The sequence below is a fragment of the Lonchura striata genome, chromosome 1 (genome assembly GCF_050655825.1).
Source record: "Lonchura striata isolate lonStrDom1 chromosome 1, ASM5065582v1, whole genome shotgun sequence".
Lineage (NCBI taxonomy): Eukaryota > Metazoa > Chordata > Aves > Passeriformes > Estrildidae > Lonchura > Lonchura striata.
Window position 1 is genome coordinate 38,443,948 of NC_140703.1, and position 24,399 is coordinate 38,468,346.

A 24,399-nucleotide genomic window follows, 5' to 3' on the forward strand; every position below is an offset into this window, starting at 1 on the left:
CTTGACCTTTATTGAAACCAGTCAGTAACCTAAATCACACAGTTACTCAGGAGGCACAAAACTGTATATTCCACTTGATTAGAATATGAAAACAAGTTTTATTTACAGAGCAGTACATCTTGACTCTTTTAGCATTACTTTTTTTTTTTTAGAGAAATTCAGGCAAATTTCAGCTTCCTCTTTAAGATGCATGAAATCAAGCAAATCTAATTAGCTATTCACATCCTGAATCAGCTGATATTAGTGTGATTGAATATTAAAAAATAAAACTGAAATTATAGCAATGAAGACAGAATTTAATGAAGATGAGAATCTGATTCATTGTTTATTGTTGTCATATATGAGTTTCTTACTTTGGTGACAGAATAATCTCCAGATGCTAAGCATAAAATTGTGACATAATGCAATTACTCGTACTTCATCTCTATCTAGTCAATAGCTTTTCCCACAGGCTCTCAGGAACTAGATATGCAAAAGAATATGTGTGCCAAACTGTCCACTCAGCAATGTGAGTTTCTCTCTTGTGGACTATTAATAGCTTCTTTATCTGTTGCATTTATCTATTTCTTCTAATTTCATAGGCCTTGATGGATGAGAAATGAGAAGTTCTTCTCTGACCAATTCACCTATGTTCTACTGTGGTCTGACTTGGGACTATCAGCATAAACATGTTTAATGGTCTAATTGGGAAAATTCCACCCGGTATGGCCCTACATACAAATTTTGTAATTTATTACAAACCATGTGAGTATTTTGTGATCCTGCTTCTCTCGTTACATCATCCATTAGTGAGTCATCTATATAGACAGCTATATGCAAAACGAGGTCATAAAATGCATATGTCTCCTCATTTCAGTATGGTATGTGGCCTAAGCAGATTGCATCCTGATACTGCAACTCCTTGACACCATCTCAAGCAGCTATGCCCATTCCATTTTACAGCCTCAATGGGGTGAGATAGAATAAAAATATTTGGAGCAGAAATTTTTGCAGAATATTTTTCCCACTTAGTAAAAGAATGTAGACAGTTTCCATGGCAGCATTTAGATTTTAAGACACGTCTCTATAATCCCAGTGAAAAGGATATAGACTTGTACTGGAAGCCAAGACCTCATATGATCTTCAAAATAAGATAAGCATAGCATAAGGTAAGTATTTCTTTTAAAGACCAGAGTTTTCTACTCTAAAAAAAATTAAAAAGTGTTTTCTGTCTCCTGATACGCTATTTTTCTGAAATGCCAGATGTTGAATGATTCTTGTACCAGTGGCTAATTTAATTCAAATGACTGTAAATTAGAAAATCAGGAGTGGCTGGGGATGCTAGGAATGTGTTTCCAAGGAAAAGGAGTCCTTTCTTTAGAAAACTAGTAGTTTTGAAATAGTGAAAGGGAAGGCAAAACCTTCAGACTGAAGAGAAGGGTTTTTTTGATCCTTCCTGAAAGCAAGTAGCAAAAGCATCATTGACGTAACAGAAATACTTCTCCTCTGACAGCAGCTACAGGTTTTTGCTACAACTTTCACCTTGGGTCAAGCCAGTGCTGATTGAACTTGCACCACAAAATCAGTGGATGCTGCCACATGGTCTTGTTCAAGGGAGAATCCAGCTGGTGTCATACAGCAAGAGCCTGTGTTCCTCTGGAGAATAAGGAATTGTTAACAGCTGCAGTGGCCTGAGACTGGACTGAGTGTGGAAGAAAGTAAATTGAAGAACCAAGAGAAGGGAAAGGAAGAAATCTGAACTTTTCAGGTTTTATGCTCTTGCATGAGTAAAGCAGGAGGCCAAAGGGCTGCCATGTCCTGGCTGGGGCAAAACTTTGCAATGCAAGAGGTCTGGAGTGCAGGTCTAGAGAGCAACATTCCTGAGGAGGAGCTGTGGGCAGGTCACTGGCCTCACCTGCCCTTCCTTGTACACACAGATGGGGATTTTAGGAGGGCTGAAGTGGTTACTAGATGTTTTTTTACCAGTTTGCTAATTTCTACTATTTTTTTTTTCTTTTTAAAGTCTCATGTTATGTCATTCTTGTTCTCCCCGGTTTTGAAAATTATTTGCCCAATATAATCTTCTTAATTTATGTAAATCCGGATGTACTGCATGGTTTTGAAGGAAACTGGTTTACTTCCTGACCTGAGTTCTGACCTCATTTACACTGATCAGGTGTACCTGTTACCATTCTAAGAATATATGCTGAAATACGGGGCTTACATGAAAAATTTTGCATACAGAAATGAATGCTTTCCATCCATTTCTGTATTACAGTTCATACTCTGTTTCCAAAAGGATTACTTGGTCCAAGGTAAGCTTCAAGAATATTTGATATCCAGTAAAAATATAGTGTGTCTGGACCATAAAACCGAAATTCTTTTCTATTTTGTTTAAAGGGAGGCATGATGTCCTAATGGAAAAAAACTATGAGAGAGACTAACAATTTGTTAGACAGATTCACATAGGTGACTTTGAATCTTAAACTTTTCCTGCATTTAAAATTTAGGATTGGAAAGATGAACTCCTTCATTTAGCCTTCCAGAGTCTGTCAATTTACTCTGAGTTCTAGGTAAAAATCATCTCTAACAGAAGCATTGAATTAGCTTCAACATAAAATGCAAAATCTGGAAGGTTTATTTTTTAAATCCTGTTATTACAAACCAAAAAGGTGCAAACTGATTATTGAAAGGTTAAAGAAAATCAAAGTGAATTTGTGTAAGTATTTTGCTTTAGGAATAAACATGGTGTGATTTTTCTCAGCAACCTTGTTTATCACACAAATGTAACTGGATTAAGCCACAGACTAATTGCACTTTATAGCCTATGAAAGGTTTCACTTGCCAAATTGTATCCTGTGTGTTTTTATGCATTTTTTAAACAAAAGTTCTCAAGACATATCATGACACCCCCAAAGTGAATCTGTTACTATTAAACCATTATTGCACGTCATTTGGTTCTCCATGACTTACTTTTTAAATCAGCAGAGCAATAAAAAAGCTTTATGGCAGTTATTTGCCAAACTTACTGATAGTGGTGCCTCAACAGGGATTCTACAGTGTCTTTTAGTTTTCATTATGTGGGTAAGGGAGCAATAAAATTGCATCTGGAAACTATTTAACTTCATATTTAAACAGAGGGATATAGGAAATGGAGGAGATACAGCAGTAAAGGAAGAAACCCAGAAGTAGTACAGAGGAAAACCAGAAATCACTGCAATTATGTATATTTTGTCTTTCAAATGAGCTTTTATTTAAAACAGCAAAAATTTTAGAATGTGTTAAATTTTGTAAAAATCAGTGAATTGATTCCTTCTGAATTATATGTCCCCAAAAGTCATTGTAAAAATGCATAGAAGGGGTAAAGACTGTTTCTCTTCACAGGAAAATTAACTTTTTCAGCCAATTTTAAAGCCTAGGCAGATCCTTATCCATTGTCAAAATTCACACAAAAATCAGACTGGAAGTTTAGTAACATGCACAACTTGCATCATGAACTGGGGTGAAAAGCCAGAAAGATATGTCTCAATCAGCTAAGGCCAGATGGGAGAAGTCTCCTCATTACTATGCTTCAGTGCAGGAACAGTCGAGTATCATTGCCTTTGAAAACAGACTGGAGAGGAAGACAACAGACTTTTCTTTGCTTCTACTTTTTATTTTCTCCCCTGAAGAAAATGCTCTTGGGAAATCTCAAGCAGTTTTCAAACTGTGTGGCTGTCAGTGACAACATCTGCTAACATGGGTTTGTACTCACACACTTGACCAGGTCATGAGGAAATCTGCAATAAACATGCATATTTGCAGGTTTAAGTTTTGTGTGGTTCACCCATTGTAGGAATCTTTTCAGCTGGCTCATGACTAAGGATGATTAAAAAGACACACCCAGTGTTTTAGCCATGTAGTTGAAATTAGATCTACAACTAAAAGGATGTCAAATGTCAAATATGAAAGAGAAGAAGATATGAAGTGAGAAGATAGCTTTGAGAAAGTTGTTCAAAGAAATTGAATCATATGTTTTAATTTTGTTAGCAGTAAGGCACTCTGTGTTTTGCTGAATGGAGGTTAAAACTGTGTTTTTTCTTCTATGGTTCATATGGGTCTATAAGGTTTACAGGAAATACTAGCCAAGAGCTGAAACAAACTATGATGAGGCAATGAAAGGAAAAGCTCCTCTTATTCCAGTGAAATAACTGTGTAACATAGATGACTTGGGAGCTCTGTTTCTTATTCAGATCTGCTATAGTGGTATCCTGTATTTCACAAATCTTTTGGGGGAAGAATGGCAAAATCAAATGCCTCCCCCTCCCTTTTTTATTTTTTTCTTTAGAGGAAGATTGTAACATGAAATTCCCAATCAGTTTTTTTGAGATCAGCATAGGCTAGTTGGATTCTCAAAGGAGAGGACACAAAGACTGAAAGCAGATGTAAACACAGAATTAATCAAAATAAATTAAACACTGCAGCAGTCATGGAAACCTGGAAAGTGTTTTGTCACTACATTTTTCCAAAAGGAAGTATTTACAAAAAGACTCCTTGGCAACAGCAAGACAATACTGAAATGTAGGGATAGCTTTTAGAACCATCAATTATATACATGGCATCTAATATGTCATATTAAGAATGCAATACGGACATTTATCCAGAGAAGATTCTTCTTTTCTCTTTGCATTTTCCTACAGCATTTTTGTTTCAATCCAAAGAGAAAGCAGGTGATGTGTTCCTTTCCAAAAAGGGGAAGTGAATGGAGATGGAGTCTACTTATAGACTATATATACTTTGCCAATTATTTCAATGGGCAAAGAAGAAATTTGCTCCACAAAAATAACCAGCAAAACTAATATAATGACAAGAAAGGGAGAAAATTGTGGCCTTAGGTCATAATGAACTGTGACAGAGTAATTCCAGAGAAATCCTTGTGTTTCTTTCTGCCTGATCTCCTCTGTCTCGACTCCTTGTCCTGAATATTTTTTAGTTCTGGTGGTGATATTGTGTACTTGTTGAGCTCAAACAGCTGAAAACAGATCTGCAGCAATGTAGAACTGTACAATCATACAATAGTTTGGGTTGGACGTGACCTTTAAAGACCATGTAGTTCAACTCCCCTGCCAGAAGCAGAGACATCTTCAGCTAGAGCAGGTTACTCAGGATCCAGTCCAACTTGACCTTGAATGTTTTCAGGGATGGGGCATCCAGAATTCCCTGAGCAATGTGTGATGGCCTCATTATAAAAGACCTCTTCCTTATATATAACCTAAATTGATCCTCTTTTAATTTAAAACCATTACCCTATCCTATACATCTCAGAAAACACGTGAAGGTCTCTAATGGGCAAGAGCAAAGGTCTACTGGGACTTCAAAGTGTCACTAAAGGGTCGAAGGGAGGAGCAATCTTTCCTCGGTGCTCTAAGAAGAGTTCTGAGCCTGGCTATGCTGGGACCATGCAGCTGTAGCAGCTTCCACCCACGTGCTGCTGGAAGTGTGTTAGGCTCACACAAGTTGTTTTTGGATAGATTTGGTTTGTTTTACAGATGCTGGCTGGGCCATGTGCAAAGGTGCTAGAGTCAGAAAGTCTCTTACAGCTGACAGAGAGCAAATTGCAGTTCCTACCTGTATCTTGCTGAATACTAGGTGTGAATTCCTGTGTTCAGGTCCTTTTACCATCATCAAATGTCCTGAATCATGCATGATTGACCTGGCTTTCTGCTCCAGAGCTGAAGAACTCTTCCCCACTTTAGCAAAGGTATTTCACTGCCCCGTTTTCTTGTTGATTCATGCACGTTAACTCTCCCATGTCAGAACCTGGGAAGCAAGGAAATTCACATCATTATCTTCCTAGTGAATCTACATCTACGTGTTAGCTGACTGCAGGATTTAGAGCAGCTTTTCTACATTTATGACTTGTTTATATTTCATAGGGTGTAATTAGTATCACAGTCCAGTGTCTGTAACAACTTGGCTTCACGAAACTGCATGCTCATTAATGCAATTGCCATACTGGGAGATATTCTACACAGCCCATTTCATACTGCTGGGTTTCTTTTGATCTCATTTGGTATTAAACACCATTACTTTCTCTCCTCAACAGCTTTTCTCAGTCTTTAAATTCCCTGATGCCCCAAATGTGTTAGCAATACTCAGGACTTTAGTGCTGATCTGGAGATGCAAACTCCACTGGAAAAATTGGGTTGTGGTGACATGGGTAATTATACTAGCCAGCTAGAACAATTTTTAAAATAATTGTGTATTGATGTTTAGTTATTCATGATTTTACAGGTGTTCTGAGAAGAATTTGCTATCAGTTTTTCTTTCTGTGTGCACTGTGGGATGAGTTCCAGGTAGTTTTAACAAGAATAAAGTATTGTCAGGCTATTTAGGATGATGCATGAAATTACCAAACAACCAGTGAGAAATTAATTGAAGTAAAAAATATAAAAGATTTTTGCAGCAAGCATTAAATTTTTAAGCAAATTCTGCTGAGCTGTCCCTCAGACATGTCAGGTTTGGGAAGGACTTCTTCATGACCTGGTCAGAGGTCTCATTCTTAAGATCTTTTCAAACACTCCTGTGCATGCTTGGAAATAGCTTGGGAAAATTTGTGATTTCTGACTACTTATGTCTCCCATCTTTAGCTATTTTGAGTGGCTTGTGTGGCAGTTAGATTGTAAATAGACTAAAAATACATAATTCTAACAGATTTTTCACTTTGATATTCAAGCAATCAAGTTTTCCACTTGGGAATAAAATTACATATAAAAACAAAACAAATTTTAAAAAAGGATTTTAAACTGAAAGCATTTAAACGTCTTCATCTAAAAATTAAGAAACAAGTAATTTTCATTTTTTTTCAGGGATCTTTTTACACCTGAAATCACTTATGTGAACAAAGGTTCATTCTCCTTGGAAAAATTATTCCTAATGAAATAAAATATCCCTTTGTTTTTATTTCAGTGATCATACACGCAGTTATGAGGATGAGACAGGAAACCTCTCTCTGTTCTTTGTTTAATCAGCCACACCACCATCCTACACTGTCATATGGTCCCTGAGATGTTACAGTGACACAAGTACTGCTGATACAATATTTGAATTGTTTCTCTCATTTGAGGACAAAGCTGAGAATCAGGATGAAGGATCCTAAATATAGGAGGGTGCAATGTATATATCATGAGGAATCCATCAGAGGGTGGTGAGGCACTGGCACAGTTGCCCAGAGAAGTTAAGGATGTCCCATCCCTGGCTGGGCAGGCTGGATGGAGCTCTGAGGAACCTGGTCTGGTGAAGGGTATCCCCTCTCTTGGCAGGGGTGTTGGAATGAGATGATCTTTAAGGTCCCTTCCAACCCAAACCATTCTAGCCTTCTATGATCCTACAATGCTGTGATTCTATGATCTTCTGCTGGAAAATAAGGTGACCAGTCTGTTATCCCTGTCACTGGCATTAGGGGCTGGCAAGCATTGCCATCAGTCCCTGTGCTATCTGCAGACTTATTTGTTTCCGTTCATGATTTTTGTAAATGCAAATCTTGTGCAATTGTTCCTGATTTGGGATGAATTATTGAAATGTGTAAACTGGGAGAGTGACTTTCAGTAAATAACTGAATGATGATGCAGATCATGAGCTTTTGGGTATAAACTTTATAGAATACGCGTGCTAATGTTTATGAAACATTCAGGAGTTGAGAGCATTTCCTCTACTATCTACAAGATGTGTAAATACTTCATACACTTGTGAATGCAGTTTCTTATTGTTTTTACTTTTTCCTTGAAATCCATTCTGTGTTCTGTATGCCAAACATAAAACATCAAATACATTTTGAAAGTGAAAATATTTGTTTCAGTTAATGGAAATTGCTCACATAGGCTGTTTTTTCCTGTTAAAAGTGGGCTGCGATTTCCTGTTAAAAGTGGGATGCCTTTTATAATTTGAAGGTTGTATTAGATTTTTAATTATATGTTTCTGTATAATACAACTTAAATAGAACTTGAAAAATATTTCTTGTGTAAAGAATAAGTGAAGTTTAATGCATGATTTCCATTTAATTAGACATTTTCTGCTTTAATAGTTTAATTCCCTGCCTTAATTTCATTTCCATAATCAAGCCATGCTTAGACTGTTGACACACCATTACTTCATCAAATATTCACTACAATCTTTGCTTTCTGAAATTCCCATTACTCTGAAATGAATTGAGAATATTTGACTAATGCTGAAAGACAATGAAGTTGACAAAGTCAGTGAGTAAAGTTCAACTGTTGAAACAGCCCTGGTACTGTGAGTTTTACAATGACAGAAAATGTTAAAAATACAGTAAGTACAGTGAAAAATGTGTATTATTGTTTGCCCTGTAAATGGCTAATTTCTCTCTTTGTTACTCAAACACGTTATGTGGAAGATCCTTCCATTAAAGTTCTTACCAAATGTATAAGCCAAACACTAATGAAAGTTTTGAATATGCCATCAGTGAATAGAAGGGTTTTAAACCAAAGGCTTAAAAAGTCTCTCCCCAGATTATTTTCCAATTTTATATAAATTAGTTCTGGACAAAGGACTAATCTGGGGCAGGAAAAGGAATTTCACTCAAGTATCTTTCTAGTAGAGCCAGTTCCAGTCTACTGCTGCATGCAGTTTAACTATGCTAACAGCTGTCTCTTTCTGGATATTGGTGTTGTAACTGGAAATGTAGGCAGGGATAAGATATAGGGAGTGTTGCTCACCACCCTTAAATTATCATAAAAGGACATGGAAATATGTTTTTACTTAGAAACAAGCAGATGGGCTTTTTGCGAAACTGCCCTAAATTGTAGCCAGATGTATAAAAGGTGGAGAAGGGGGTGGCACTCTCCCCTCAAAAATGCCCTAAGATCACCAGAGGAGAAAGGAGCATGGCAATTACAGCTTTATCAGAATTAAGAACCATTTGCACCCTGGATTATGGTCTTAATCTCCTAGGTCCTTAATCTCCTAGTTCCAAGAGCAGGCACTTGGCTGTTTCAGAAATCTTTTTTATTGTTTCAGTGTTTGGGTTATGGACTAATAATGCTCAGGATCCATTTTTTGCCTTGAAAAATGACCATGAAGTTCTTTTAATATAAGTAACAGCAAACAGACCAATTCAAATCTGTGAGAAAATGAAAGTGTTGAGTTCACTAATATGTTGAGACACTTAAAGGCTGCTGTTTTACTGCCACTGGAGCTTTCCACTACAGTCATCTACTCATGCAGTCAGAATGAATTTTGTTTCATGTTAGGATAATAGAGGGAGAAAAGGTACACTTTGGGGCAGAGGTGTGTTTTGGAGAAACTGTAAAAAGTATTACTGTCTGAAATATAAACCATCCATCTTGTGAACTTTTCTAGTAGCTTTTAAAGAAAAGAAAACAGCATATTTAGCTCAAAAATCTAATTTCCCATTCCTTTCTTTCTATTTTATTTTAAATTTTGTTTCCACTCTTCATTATAATCTATTCCTTGTCCTTTCATCCTATAGAACAAAATTCTTTGACATGAGATTTTGGTGTTCTATCTTTTGGTCTTTCACAGGCTTTGCTAAAATATTAACATGCTGAGGAAGGATTCTCAGCAAGTGAGTAGTCAGTACCAACACTCCCTATATATACACTCATATATATGCATATATATCTATATGTGTATACACACATATACTAAGTAGCAGTATTATTATTTAAATAAATTAAATACATTCAAAATGAAATATGGAAATATACCATAGATGGTATATACTCAAGATGGCCTGGAACTATGAAGCATTAAGTGTTGAACACAACTTCTATCTCAAAAATTTCTTAATGTTTTTAGACACAGACCACATCTTAGACCTCAGCTGTGCAGCACCAAACATTGTTTGGGCTCTATGAGACTTATTTCTGAAAAAGTTAGACAACTTAGACAACTGGTTGCATTGGAAGCTGTCTCTGCTTCTACACAGGGAGTGACCTCTCTAAGAATGGGGTTTGTTAGGTACTTATATTTCCTGTGATGTAACATTTGCAAAATATTAATTGGGATAGTGCTGCCTTTCAGTGAATGATACTGTCACATTCCCACTGACAAATTTATAGAAAGACATGAATGATAAGGAGCAAAAGTATTTTTCTTAAGCCTGAAAATAGATAAAATGAACTGTTATATCTGTGGGAAGGTTATATAATCTTCCTTTACAAATTCTATATTAAGCCATGGTTTTTCCCCTCTATACGGAAATATCTCACAAAAACCAAGTGTGTGATGAAACACCCACAATATTCCTAATTATTTCTCATCCTAACTATCTGGCAGAAGTGAAATGATTTCTTTCAGGGGCAAAGGAGTACTCTGGGCTCCTGGAGAGGACATGGTGTGCCAGCTCCAAAGAAGGAGACTGCAGCTGCTCTCCAACTAAGACCTACTGACAATCACATGTCTGGGATGTGAAGCTCCATGCCGTCTACACTAATAACAGGTCAATTGTTTGTCTGCAAAATTCCTTTGGATACCGTGGAATTCACTCTTGCTGCTTTCTGTTTTCAGAAGGCAAAACTAATGATACAACATACTGGTAAACCAGTGGGCTGCCAGGAGACAGATTAGTGCATTTCTGTGTGATTAAGGACTGTATTTCTCCTTCAGCAGCCGTTCAAAGAGAATACAATTTCTTTTGCACTGGTAGAAGTCCTAGGCATCACTGCACAATTGCAGCTTTCTGATGCGCTTTGGAATTTGAAAATCTCTGGTTCTTGTAGCTCATAGACAGGGTTGAAGTAGAGGTGCTAGATGGGGGGCATTAAGAACAGGAAATAAGCAAAGAACAGCAACGTTAGTGAGATGCTTTGAGCAGCATTATATAAAGGTAGGAGATTGGCTGATACATATCTTCCAAATTTTGGCATTGTACTTGTCTAGTACTTTCCTCTGCAGAGCTAGTGTAAGAAATGGTTCTCACAGCTGTAATTCAACAAGATGAACTTTGACTCTGCCTCACTTGGAAGCCCATCATTGTGTTTTTTGGACCTTAAACTTCTCAGTAGTTGGAAGAATACCTGGCTGATTCTTCACGACAAAATTCATTTGTAGGCTAATTACTGCAATAATCTGTTTTATGAGTTAAGATTTTAAAGCTGTCTATGCCAATCATTGACTTATAATTTATATTAGTTACTGATGATATCTAAACTGTTTTAACATACATTCCAGATTAGGAATCTAGGCAGAATCTAGGCACGCTGAGAAGAAATGGGTATATTTATTATACCTAGTGAAAAATGTATTTCACTTTACCAAACCCCAAAATGTTGGAGAATATGTTGCTGTTGAGAATATTTCCCTACTCTGAAAGCAGATGTACAACTCTCCTTAGTGACAGTTTGTAGAAAGGGGTAAGTTGACACCATTCCTTCATTTTGCCTTAAAAGAAAAATTAGAGTTGCAGAATGTGCCACCTTAGGGCTACCTCAGAACCACCTGACTGATCACAGAATACTTGCATGGCTTGGGTTGGAAGGAACCTTTAAAGACTATCTAGTCCAAACCTTATGCAATGGGCATCTTCAGCTTGACCATCAGTGCTCTTTTATAAATGTCACTTTTTCTTCATACCTGCCCACCCTACATAAGCATCTCTCTACAACAAACATTTGTGTTTTCAGTTCAGTGCTCCCAGAACTGTCTTCTTTCTGCTTCCATTATTTCCTGCTTGCTTCTAAACCAAATAGCAGAAACTATTTAGTAAAAAGGCATAACATATATTTTATAATTTTTTGATATAACAGAGAAACAATAAGCTGGTGTTAATACCATTTGATGCAGAAATGCTGGAACTGAGTCAGAATTAATAGCAGCACAGTGACAGCCAAATTGACTTGATAAATGACAGCTTTCTCTGATTATCTGTTCTCAGAGGAACTCTCGCTGCAACTAGGATGCTCCTTCTAACTTCCTCCCATCATGGGTGTGGAGGAAATAAATTCTGTAACTTTATATGTACTAGAGCTTCCCCCTCCATCTCTCCCTCCAGTTGCTTTGCTCCATCCTTCCACATTGCTAAATTACTTCAGCCCAAACTTCTCTTGCATGGCTCCTGCCAAAGGCAGATGCTCGCTCATTTGAAAATCTGAAGGAAAAAATTTGTTATTAAAATAATTCCTGTGTTCCTGTGGCAGTGGCTTGGAAGTGATGTGGTGCTGCCTTTTCTGACTTTCTCATGATGTATTCATTAGTCTTCCTGGAGGTGCCAGAAGATCAGCAAAATACTTGTCCTTTTTGGCTGTCCCCAGACAGCATTTCTGAGCAGAGTGAAGTCATATCTTTGATAGAAGATATGACTTGAATTTCAACAGCTTTTTGCTGTTTCAGAGTATTTAGTCTAAGAAAAAGATAGATGTTACCTCAGCCCATATTGAAACAGTGTATGAAAAGCATCTGGAAGAACAGACATGCTCTTCCTTAACCAATTGAGATGTGACCTTCAGCCATGGGAGAAACCACAATGTGCTTTGTGTCGTGCAGAGGTCCTCTGGCAGATGTGCAAGGCTGCCAAGGGTTTCATTTAGAACTGAAAGTGTAAGGCTCTGCAAGGAAGGGTGATCTCTTCAGAGCTCCCTGCATGGAGAAGCATCATTGAATATTTGTTCAGGCAGAGCTTATGAAGTAATTTATGCTGTCATACCAAGGATTTAATCGACACTGGTGCTTACATCTACACTGCTACTGAAAGGAAGGTCAGAATCAGGAATAGATAGTAGGTTTACAGATGTTTACAGGTCCAGGGTTCGAGTTTTCCCCATTCTACCCATTTGTCTAACAATATGTATATCACTTGTGCGAGCCAGTCCATACCCAAAGGCCAACGGAGTGATTAGGGAAGAAACACATGGTGAGGTCCAGAAAGAAAAGCAAACAAGCTGAGTGAAGAAGGTGTCTGGAAACAGCCTCATAATGACACAGGCTTGATCCACTATGTCTTTCCTTCTGGATATGTTTAATGAACAAATCTAACAGAGATATAACAGAAGGAGAATCTACAGAGAAGGTCCAAATGGAGGCTGAAAGGATGCTAGGACAGAAGCAGCAATGGTGTTTTTGTATCAACCATCTCATGGGTCTGATGTAGGGAAGCTTCAGAGGTGAGGCTGGAGGAGCAAATCTGGAGATTCTGCTCACTACAGAGCTCTTTTTTGTGTGTTTGGGTTTATATAAACTATTTTTCTTTGACTTTTAGGATTTGTTTTTCCTATTTTCTTTCAAAATGATGAAAGAGGAGAAGTCGTTCTGTTCTCCTGGATGTCTTCCCTTAGCCAGGGCAGTTTCCCAAGGGTTCTTGGCCTAGGGGGGTGCCAAGTAGCTAAGCAAGGACAGCTGGGAGAACCAGGGATGGGATGTTAAACTGCAGCTTCTATTTCCTGAATAAATCTGCTGCCATCAAGACAGCCTCATGTAAGAATTTAAGGTCCTTGCCTTTCCTCTTCTAAGACTGTTCTTTCTATTAACTGAGGTGGTGAGAGGAAGGCAACACAGAAATGTTCAAGAAATTTGTTTTATCTTCTAGACACACAACCATGACAATTAATTACTGATAACAGTATTGGAGCCAATGTGGAATCTATTTGTCTCATAAATTTATTATTCATTCCAGTCTCCCCATATGGAGGTCTGTCTATTTCAGTTTGCAATCTACATTGGGATAAATTATCTCTAAGAGTGCCCATTTTCCTTTAATGGCTGTAACAGACTTTAGTGACTGTTTCAGCAGGATGAAGATATCAACATGAGTCTCAGATTAATCCTTCTCAAACATTGATTAGTTCTCTAATCCTATAGTCCAAAAACTTTGGACTATATATTAATGAAACCCAATCTTTTTTTCACAGCCTCTAGCTTGCCTGACAATTTGTTAGAATGCTCAACCCATGTGTGCTTCCAGATTTCCTCTGAAGCAACAAATGTGAACTGAGACCCTCAGATTGTGTGTTAAAGAGCAAATGTTTCATTTCATTTCATCTTTAGAGAAAACATACCTTGTCATCAGATGTGACATGTTCTTTGAAGCTATCACTTCAGTAATATTAATCTATCAATCTTTTTAAATGAGCCATGCATTGTAAAGAGAAGGATACTCATCAAATGAAAAGCTACAGCTGGAAGAAAAGTACTGGCTTCTAACAAGTAGGTTTGTTCTTTTTTCTCATGCATTATAAAAAAACTCTCTGTGCAAACATAGATGCTTCTATATCCACTGCAATTATTGCCAGTCTTCTTTGGAGTGTTTTTTCAATTAATTCCATCCTAATTACTTTTAATTAGGAAATTAGGAATTAGGAAATTTTATTCTAGCTAATGTTTCTTTCTGAGATAAATCTCTGGAAGGAATGGAATTATCTATGCCCATATGGTCAGAAAACAGTTGTTTGTGGTGGTTTTTTGGTTTTTTTTTTTACTTTTTCCCAATTGATTGACTATGCAGCTTTTCAAACCCACAGAATTCTTGATATAGCAAGTCAAGCTGCCATAAAGTATTAGTCTATACTATTGTAATCATACTGATGAAATTCATCATATGCTTAGTTTTAAACTGAGAGGCATGACTCTTCTTAACAGTTATCCTGGAATTAGAAAAGTAATTTTACTTTAGTTACGGTATCCACATTACATTTTTTGTCTTTAAAATGTTAATAGTATCATTACATTTGTGCAACCTTTCTGCTTAATTTCCCTAAATTGATAAAACTAGTCTGACCTGTCCAAGATACAAAGTCAAGACAGAGCAACATCAAAGAATGTCATTAATTTTGATTTCCAAGGTTAGTTTCCTTAATACTGTCATTAAGACATGCTATTCAATTTTAACTTAACCAAATCTTTATTATAGTTATGGTGTAGGGTTTTATATTTTCTCTTTGATAGTATTGAAACAAAGGACTAGTTAAACCAGTATACTGATCTTTGAAATAAAATCATATGCATGTCCAAGTGTGTGTGTATGTGTGTTATGCAAATGCAGATATGATTTCAAATATTTAGGTACAGAAACATCTTGAGAAGACCTGATGGATTTGCTATTCCTTTTTAAAGGAGGTTATTCAACTTAAGCACTGTCTTTTTCAGTATGCCTTTATGGTTCATCCTAATGGAAATAATAACACTGAATAGCTGGATAGCAATTCACATATTCAAAGCACTGTGCAAACATTAAGTAATACAGTTACACAACATCTAAATAACTATAATACCGGCTGTCAAGGCAATGAAGAAGCAGACAAATGCAAAAGACTGCAGGCAGCTCTGGAATGGATTCTGCAGCGAGGAGGGAGGAAGCAAGATCCCTCCCAGTGGAGAGGGGGTTGGTGTGCCCTATGCTCCAGGTTTGCATTGTTCTGTTTCAGCACCTACAATGCTGTGTTTAAAGTATTAATTAGCAGGTAGCAGATGCTGATCCTTTGCCAGTTCTGCCTTGGAAGTGTTTCTTTGCTGTGCTTGAAAATACAATGATGCCAATTCCATGTTTTTAGTGACTGGTTTCCTATTGAACAGCTGGGCATAATTCTGGTTACTGACATTTTGAAAAGTTTTTTTCTTTTTTTCTGTAGTCTTTCTTATTTTATCCTCCTGTTTTTGGGATTTTTAAAGACAAGCTGCTGACAAGAATGCAGAAAAAACTCCTGTTTTGGTGTCTCAGGTGGTGGCACTCTGTCACTGTCGACTTTATGTTTTATCTGGTTGATGTGAAGAATATGCTGACAAATTTAATGGAATGCTTGAAGGATACAGTTGGACACATTTCATTCTTTGCAGCCTTCTGTTAATTTTCTGTTTAGAAATCAGTGTTGCTGAGGTCTGTTAAACAGTAGCAGATTTTGCAAAGCCCTCTGTTCCTTAAGGACTCCAGCTCTAGGCACATTGATGAGTGATAAATGTTATTTTTTGGTCATTGTACATTGTTTATTATTAGAAAATAATCTATTTTCCTGTAACCATGACTGCACCTGACTCCTCTTTGCCATGTTGGGTATATCATACTCCAATAATAAAGCAATCTGGAGGTTTACTTAAAAAGCACTGAACACTATTTAAGTTTAATTCTAAGCTGAGAAGAATGGATCCAGACTTTTGGCCTTCAAGGGAAAAGGAAAACTTTTACTTCCAGTGCCAATTTCCATATTTAAAAACCACAACTTCCTCTTGTCTTTATGAGCTGTCTTTCGTTGTAAATGTTTAAAAGTGGTGTATGATTATGACTGTGCACAAAGTTTATGAATAGATCGCTTCACACACGTTTGAAATAAAGCAGCAGTTGCTGGGAGATGTGCAAGTGTTCAGCTGTGAATAGAGTTCTGCAGAGCAATTCAGAACCTGTCAAACTCATATTCCCTTGCTTGTGAAAAGTAACATATCTTTAAAGATCCCAATCACAATTGTTCTGTTTTTTACCATGTATTTAAAAACCGGCACCTGAGAACAGGCCAGCACTCCTAGTGCATTGTGATATTGTTTTACTAATTAGTGAATATCTACTAGCAAAAGTTGTTAGCAATTGGCTGGTTTCTATTACTTCTCCCTGCAAGGTTTTTCTCACTGTACAAGTGAAGAATTTATGTTTTGAATGCAGTGTTAAATTATATTTATGTGTGCAATTGTAGGAGAGCAACAGGAAGCACAGAAAATTGAACTTAAACTTCCTTTCTGAATATTGACTTGCGATGTCTTGGGAGTAATTCTGTCGGACTCCAGTGATCAGCGATTAATCTATCAATCAAAGGTTTTGTGAAACCTTTTTGTGAAGCTGATGTTCAATTTTTTTTTAACCCTTGATAACTTTACTGTGTTTCTAAAACTTTAACTCCTGTCTTCATGCCTTGCAATGCTGTCACCAGCATTTGTGTCCCCAAAGTCACGTCTGCGCCCTCACACAATGTGCCTCTTCCGAAAGCGGCAATGATGAAGCATGTCTGGGTTTGTCGTTAAAAAACAGCAGATGTCGCAATTTCCCCAAAAAGAGCAGATTTCTCCCCAGTCTTTTGAAACGGCAGCAACTTCTTAGGTATTTTTGTGCAGTATTCCACACAGCAATAATTGTGTGTGAGGTAAATTATTGCTGAGCAACATGCTCCAACCATGAGCTCTTTTATGTACTTTCATTTTAAAGATGAATACATTGATATTAAAATATCCCAATTTTACTCGCTGAAATATAAGGGAGACATTGCTGTGATGCTGAACACCTTAGGACTGGGTCACTCTCTCAGGTTGCTTATTGTACAAAGGCATTTTCTCAGTTTATTTGCCACAGAATCCATTCAGTCCCGTTTGATGCCTGAGCTCTCCTTTTGTTGCTGCTCAAATGTCTGTCTAAAATGGTTAAATGGATTCCAGTTAATGAGATGCGGCACTGAGGGATTAAGTAAATACTTTTAAAATAAAAGTATAACTGATAGACTATGCCTACTAGTTAAATAAACTAAAATTTGTCTTATGTAACTTTAGCTGCTTAAAAATTGGATAGCTTTTCTGAAGAAACTGTTGTGCCTCCTTCTGCAGTTAAGGGAGAAAAGCAAATGTGCATGAAAGCCATGTCTTCTTTTCCTAAGACTAGTGCTGGAAAAATGTTCTATGGAGACACTTGTATTTCTCTGTTAAGTATAAAAGGAATTTAAACTGCTGTTGCAACCTTGATGATTACTTTGAAGATGGTTAGAATTAGGTGTTGTTAATAGGAACACTGAGTAAAGCCTGTTCTGCTTTACTTTTTTGGCTGCAGCCTGTTTTTAAAAACAATCAGAAAATGGTGTTCTTTATCTCTATCAGCAGCAGCTAAAGAGACAATATTCATCCTTTTGCAGCTGTGCAAGTACTTGGGGCTCTGCTGGAATAGTACCTAAGCTCAGGCTTAAGCAAAGAACTCATCCAAATTGAATATTTATCCATATGCATTCCTAGACTTGCACTAAAGAAAATAAAAAAAGCCCAGTGGAGATAAATTTTAGTTTAAAAAAAATAGTAAGTGTTGATTTTTCAGTTTTTTGAGATTAGTTTTACCAGGAAGAGAGTGAGATGCATTTAACATTAGCAGTCTGAGATTCAGATGTGTAGACTGAGCTGGCTGTTGCAGCTCTCCCTGTAATCCATACAGAGCAAGTGAGGGCTGAACAGGAGTCTGTGCTTGCATGTAAAAAACTGTCATGTCCTTCTCTTACCTGTAAATACAATTTATAGAAGTATCTTGCCAGCTAATGTGAGGTAGGATGAATCCTATGCAATAATAAAAAAAAAAATAGAAAAAGGGAAAAGAAATAGTTAAAAAAATCTATGTGCTAAAATAAGCATATGCATAGACCATATTTTTATATTCAGAAAGAACTTGCCAACTTGAGCTTGTAGAGGGATAGCGCAGATAAAAAGTCAAAATAATAATGAAGATGCATCCTCTACAATAGACTGCAATAACCGAAAAGGCTTCCAGCCTGTGGGATGCCAGATAATAAGGAGTCGAGAGCAGAGATAAGCTGGGATGTCTTGTTCCTCAGAGAGGTCCATTTGACAGGCTGGTGTTTCTTCCCATTTACATTTCAGGCAGCAGTAAAAGGGGGTGGGGCAAATATGTGCCCACTATAAAAACTCCTGGAATGTTTTCCAATCAATACCCAAAATACAGATGTCTGACTTGAAAAAAACGAAACAAAACCTCAATCAAATAAAAACAAAAAAACAAACTGAAAAAAAAACAAAACAAAACAAAAAAAACCCAAAAAAAACAACAAAAAACCCCACCAAACCCGAAAAAAAACTACCCCAAAAACTCAGATCAAAATAATTTAGTAATTAAGAGAATTTCTTGTGAAATGTGTAAGGGAATCAGCCTGACCTCAGATGGGAAGAGGCTCTGTGCACTGCATGGAGGTATTAAAATGTGCAGTATTCCACAGAGCTCCTGCTGACATTCAAAACTCCCCACAACTGACCTGCTGGAGAGGAAATTGTCAGTAAGGGAAAAAGGGATCATGTGGACAGAGAAGACATGGAGAAGTGACACTACCTGACCCACACATTTCTCCATAGCTTCCACCTTGCACTCTACACAGCAGCAGCATGGGGCATGTGGAAACAGCCAGCTGCAGCTTCACTTCCTGAAATTAGCCCTGGAATCAAGGCTAAGTGTACTGGGCTTGATGTCTGCAGAGGGCAAATATTTGGATAAAAACAAGCTTTCATTATTCCTAAATAAAATTAAATAAAATAATTTTATCTGTGTGAAACTCACCCAAGAGACTTAGGGTCTAGAGTCAGTTACAGAGAGAGACAGAATAAATGGGGAAACTTCATAGTGACTTTGATAATTCAGGAAAATTACCCTTGTTCAAAGTCAAAGGTTTTATCCCTCTGACCATAGGGAATCATGCTGGTTAAACACTTCAGTTCTAAAAGCTAAGGAAAAGAAGTGATACCTGGCAAAATCATGTTTTCAGCATGGCTTCACGCTAGGACTGCAGTCTTTGGGGTGCCTGAGCACCTCCTTCCCCCTTAGCTGAGGCTGACACTTCTAATCCCTCCCTTTGTCATCCTCAGGAAATTTAGTGTCATCGTCACATCCCTTCCACTTCTGCAGCCTCTCCTCCCCTCCCCCCACTGAAAATGTAGTTTGTGGTTAGCAGGAAATATTGGGACAAGATGTGGAAAACTCTTACAGAGAAAGAATTCATCCTTGCTGTCCAACAGAAGGTATAGAAAGCTTGATCACATTATGACCAACCACTCTTTTTAATGTTATTGGTGGAACCAAATCTGTGCAGAGAGTATTTTCCTGGACTGCTGGAAAAGGAGGTTACTGTTCTCTGGTTTGATACAAGCAGGTCAGGTTTCCACATCACCTTTTACATTCCTTCTGAAATATTGCTAAAACTGTTATTTGGAGAGTGAACTCTGTTTTTTATAGTTTGTTATTTAAAGTATTGTGAGCTGCAAAGAAATAATTTACTCTTCAGCATTTCTATGCTGGTTGATCAATATTTATTTTTTTCTTTCCTTATTCTCATTTTAATGACAGGAATTTCAAAACAAATTGCCTGGACCTGAAAGCTTAGTCACATCCACTGACCCCTAAAGTACTACCCACCCAGTCAGAGGTAGAGTTGTACCTCTGTGGCACCTGGCAGCAGCTGTAAAAACAGATGCAGCTTATTGTCACGATCAGACAGGTGAAAAGTTAAATGAAAAATGAGGCTGATTTATGAAGGAAACTCATCAGGGAATACTTGGCAGCAGATGGGAAGAGTCCTTACAGGTATCTAAACAATGTGTGACAGTGCACTTTTTATATTCTAGATTCTTGACAAGGAAGTGAAATTGTACTTTGGAGCCATGGAGGAAAGGAGATTGTAAGAGTTAACTTGGAGTCTCTTTAAGATGTCTGTTGAAGGGCTAAACCCCACTTTTTCTGTTTGGTATGATTTTCCACTCTATTTTTAAAATAACACCAGTATTCTCTTATGCTTCTCATCACCTTACAACAGCCTTATGCAATTACATCCTTTATGAGAGAACTCTATAGTCATGATCTGATTTAAATCCTCCTTTCCCTCTTTTAATTCAAGCCAGGAGGTATTCTATTGGGTTTTGGTAGTGTGGGACTGCAGTTGTGTCTTCTGTGAGGAGCTCTGGAAGCTTCCCTCTTGTCTGATGCCAGCCAGATCCAGGACAGACCCACTCCTGGCCAAGGCTGAGCCCAGCACCAATGGTGGAAGCACTTCGGAGGTAACAGAGGTAACGAGGGGGAAAAACTTCTGGGTAGCAGCAGCCAGAGAAGAGGAATGAGAATATATCACAGGAACAGCCCCACAGACACCAAGGGCAGGGCAGAGGATGGGCAGGAGGTGCTCCAGGCACTGGAGCTGAGATCCCCCTGCAGCCCCTGGTGCAGCCCATGGTGAGGCAGCTGTGCCCTGCAGCCATGGAGGTGCAGGGTGGAGCAGAGATCCACCTGCAGCCCCTGGAGGATCCCATGCCAGAGCAGGTGGAAACTTAAAGAGGCTGTGACCCCTTGGGAAGCTCATGAGACTCACGTTGGAGCAGTTTGTTGAGGATTGTCTCTTGTAGGAGGGACCCAAGGCTGGAGCAGGGGAAGAGTGGAAGGAATCTTCCTCCTGAGGAGGGAGGAGCAGCAGAAACAATGTGTGATGGATTGACCACAGCCCCCACTCCCTGTGCTCCTGAGCTGCTGGAGGGGAGGAGTTTTTAGGAAAGATGTTTTCAAGATTTAGCTCTTCTTTTTCATTACCTTACTCTGATTTTATTTGCCATAAATTGAGTTAAAGTCGAGTTTGTTTTGCCCATGATGGTAATTGGTGAGTGACCTTTCCCTGTCCTTATCTCCATCCTCAAGAATTTAGTTATACTTTTTTCCACCACCATGCTGAGAAGGGACAGAGCAATGTTGGTGGGCACATGGTGTCCAGCCAGGGTCAGCCCTTCACAGCTGTTTTCAAGACTCCTTCATTCTGTAAATTGCCTACTCACTAATGAGACCTGTTTTTCTACATTTTATTAAATCTTTCTTCCCACTCCCAAGTCCAGGCTGACAGACACTATTATGTAATGTTCTAGCATTACCTTTTCTCCAGCTTTCTGTTATTTTTTTATATTATTAATAATTTTTGTCTGCCACCACCGACAGACAAGGAGTTGGATGAAAAAATTTTGAGAGAGATTCCTTTTCGTCAAAAAAATATTGCTTCTAGAAAATCATCTATTTGCGAGAAAAAAACTTTTGTGGCAGGGTTTTTAACAAGTGATAACTCCAACCTTGAGTAGATTTGACTCTAATATCATAGAAAGAGCAAGCATTCCACTTCAAAATATCAACCAACCAAGTAAATAGCTAGATCCTGAGCCCAAGTTAGTTCTGTAAATAATAATAAAAAAAGCATTAAATTTTTCTCTATAAATCAATTCAGTTTATTTCCCAGAGGCCTACTGTCTATTCTGTTACATACAAATTTTTTTCATGTCAAATAAATATAAATTTTTGCATACTTATGATGCTCCAAGGTTATAAATAAGAGCAGAATTGTAGAGAGATGAAATACCTTGTATTAGAGCAGGTGGCAAGCTTTAAGGTACATAAACTTTCTTCAGTTCTTTGGACTCCTGAAATGAGCTTTTTTTTTTTTTTTGTCCTAGCTATAACATTTGGCTTACTAAAGTATATTGTTTCTGTTGACAAAACTTTCCTTCTGGAAAAACTTGTGTCTTTCTAGTCTCCTGCAGCAAAAAGAAAACCCAAAAAATCAACAAACTGAAAACCAATATCTCAAGCAAATGCTTCTTTTCAAGCAGACTGTCTTGCCTTTTGGAATTTGTGAAGACCTTCATCAAACCTTTTTTGTTCTCAGCAGGAGAGGATTTCAGAAACATTTCAGTTCTCACTGTGCCTCTGGAGTGATGATATTTTAGTTAGATGTGAAATTAGATGAAAGAAGGTCAGTCTTCTTCAAGACTATTAAAGCATACAATACAGCCATTGCACACACAAGAGAATAGGTATATGCAACAACTAAAGCAGAAATTTTATTCTCAGTAGCATGTTGCCTCAGAAGCCAATGGATTCTAATGGCCTAAGTCATCTCAAGTTCCCATTTCTCACATTTCCATCCTGTTACATAGAGGTCAAATTGCCAGAAATTGTAGATTTCTTCAAACAGAACCAGTTCTCAAAAGAATAATTCTTCCATATTCCTTCCTGGGACAAAACCCACTTTCAGGACAAGGAAACACAGGGGAGTTTCTAAAGGATTTCTAACGGATAGCACATACCTTCAGATATGATCTTGTGGAGCAAAAATTGGGGTCTGGGTTCTCAGTGTGCCATATCCTTACTCTAGGTTGCCTCCTAAGGCAACCTGAACACCATTAATTTGTAAGCAGATCCCTGCTGGAGCAAACAGTCCATGCAGATCATCAGTAGTAATTGAAGTCTGTGTGAAGCTGGCCACCAAGGAATATCAGCTTACATGCTCCTAGCCATACTATCCTGGCATACATAACTTTTTCTGTCTCTTTTTGGTACATGTACCCCAGAATACTGACAGGAACAGAACAGGCAGAAACTGGGTGTGTGCAATCCTTGATCAAACTGTACGGGGTGCTGAGAAGCTGAGCCTTACCTTTTTGGTTCTGATATTTTGCTCTTTTAGAGAAATGGTAGGAAGACATTATGGTCTATAGGAAAATATCCCCCAATTTAATAAACGACTGTGTTTTGTTAGGTAAGGTATTGTGGATAGCTGAGATGCAGCTAGGTGACAGCTGGTATAAGGGGAGCTCAGATAGTCCTCAGTTTAGCAAAAATGTTTGCTGTTTCCTCCCCCCTCTCCCCCCAACTATCTAATAAAGAACAGCAATTAAGAGATCTATCTAATCAAGAAGTTCTACCTTTTTGCTTGAGTGGTAGCAGCACTCCAGTGTCCAAGTAGCTTTGCAGCTCCATGATTTCCATAATGAATGTCTTGTTTTGGATTTGCATCATTCCCAGTAGATTTATCTACCAGTAGTGCCCATGCTCTTGACTTTTTCTGGTCAAAGCAGTGGATGAAGCAGAAGAAGGTATGAGGGAGGTTGAAGTGGGAACTTACCTCATCATTCTTTGTTGGCTTGTTTATTGGGAAACAATATTCTGCTCTGTTTTTTATTGACACTGCCCTCCAGAAAAACTGCTGTTGTCTCCATCTCTTCTGTCTGCCAGCTGCTCAAGCTCAGCTCAGAAGTAGAGTTTTCTTTAAATTAAAGTGCTCTGTGATGTGAAAGCAAAGCATTCATGAGACTGCTTACCTTTCAGAGGGAAGAAAAAATAGACCATTAAATATCTGATCAAGGAGTGTTGTACACAGTAGACAGCAAATAAGATATAGGTGAAAAAAAATAGTGTAAGTTTTATGTTAGAGACTCAGCAAAGACATAATGAGATCAATTCCAATTTCCAATGTCAATTTTAATCCTGGTGTTTCATGTTGTTTTTTGTGAATATGCCTGTAGACCTTTCAGACTAAGCATTAGGATTAAGGAACAGAATTACAGAAATTTTATTTGATAAAATGTGATTAATCTAAAGTTTGCTAACAAGTGGCAATGGTCATAAAGAAACTACTCTCTATAGCTCATTAATACAGACTATACCACCTGGCAAGTCCAGATGGTTTTATGCAATCATCTGTATCCTCCATGAAATGTATGGTCTTGATAGCATTTGAAACAGCATCCTGATAAGAGGAAAGGGAATGAGCTAGGTATATTAGATACCAGACAGACCACTGATCAGGTCTGGTAAAACCTGGGGTGTTTTTGGAACTGATTGCAGATTTCATTGGTAAGAACAAAATGCAGAAGGGGTCTTGCCAGAACTTACATCTGCAAAAGGAATTATGCTGCAACTTGGTGAGCACT

General features: G+C 37.9%; 1 long non-coding RNA gene across 1 annotated transcript in view; it reads left to right on the forward strand.

The window, feature by feature from the left end:
- The window catches only part of LOC146768643 (uncharacterized), a 224,049-nt gene that overhangs the window by 57,376 nt on the left and 142,274 nt on the right, over positions 1-24,399 (forward strand). The window contains exon 2 of the long non-coding RNA XR_014953624.1: positions 582-15,332. This is a non-coding gene — a long non-coding RNA (uncharacterized LOC146768643). The remainder of the gene's footprint in view (positions 1-581; positions 15,333-24,399) is intronic.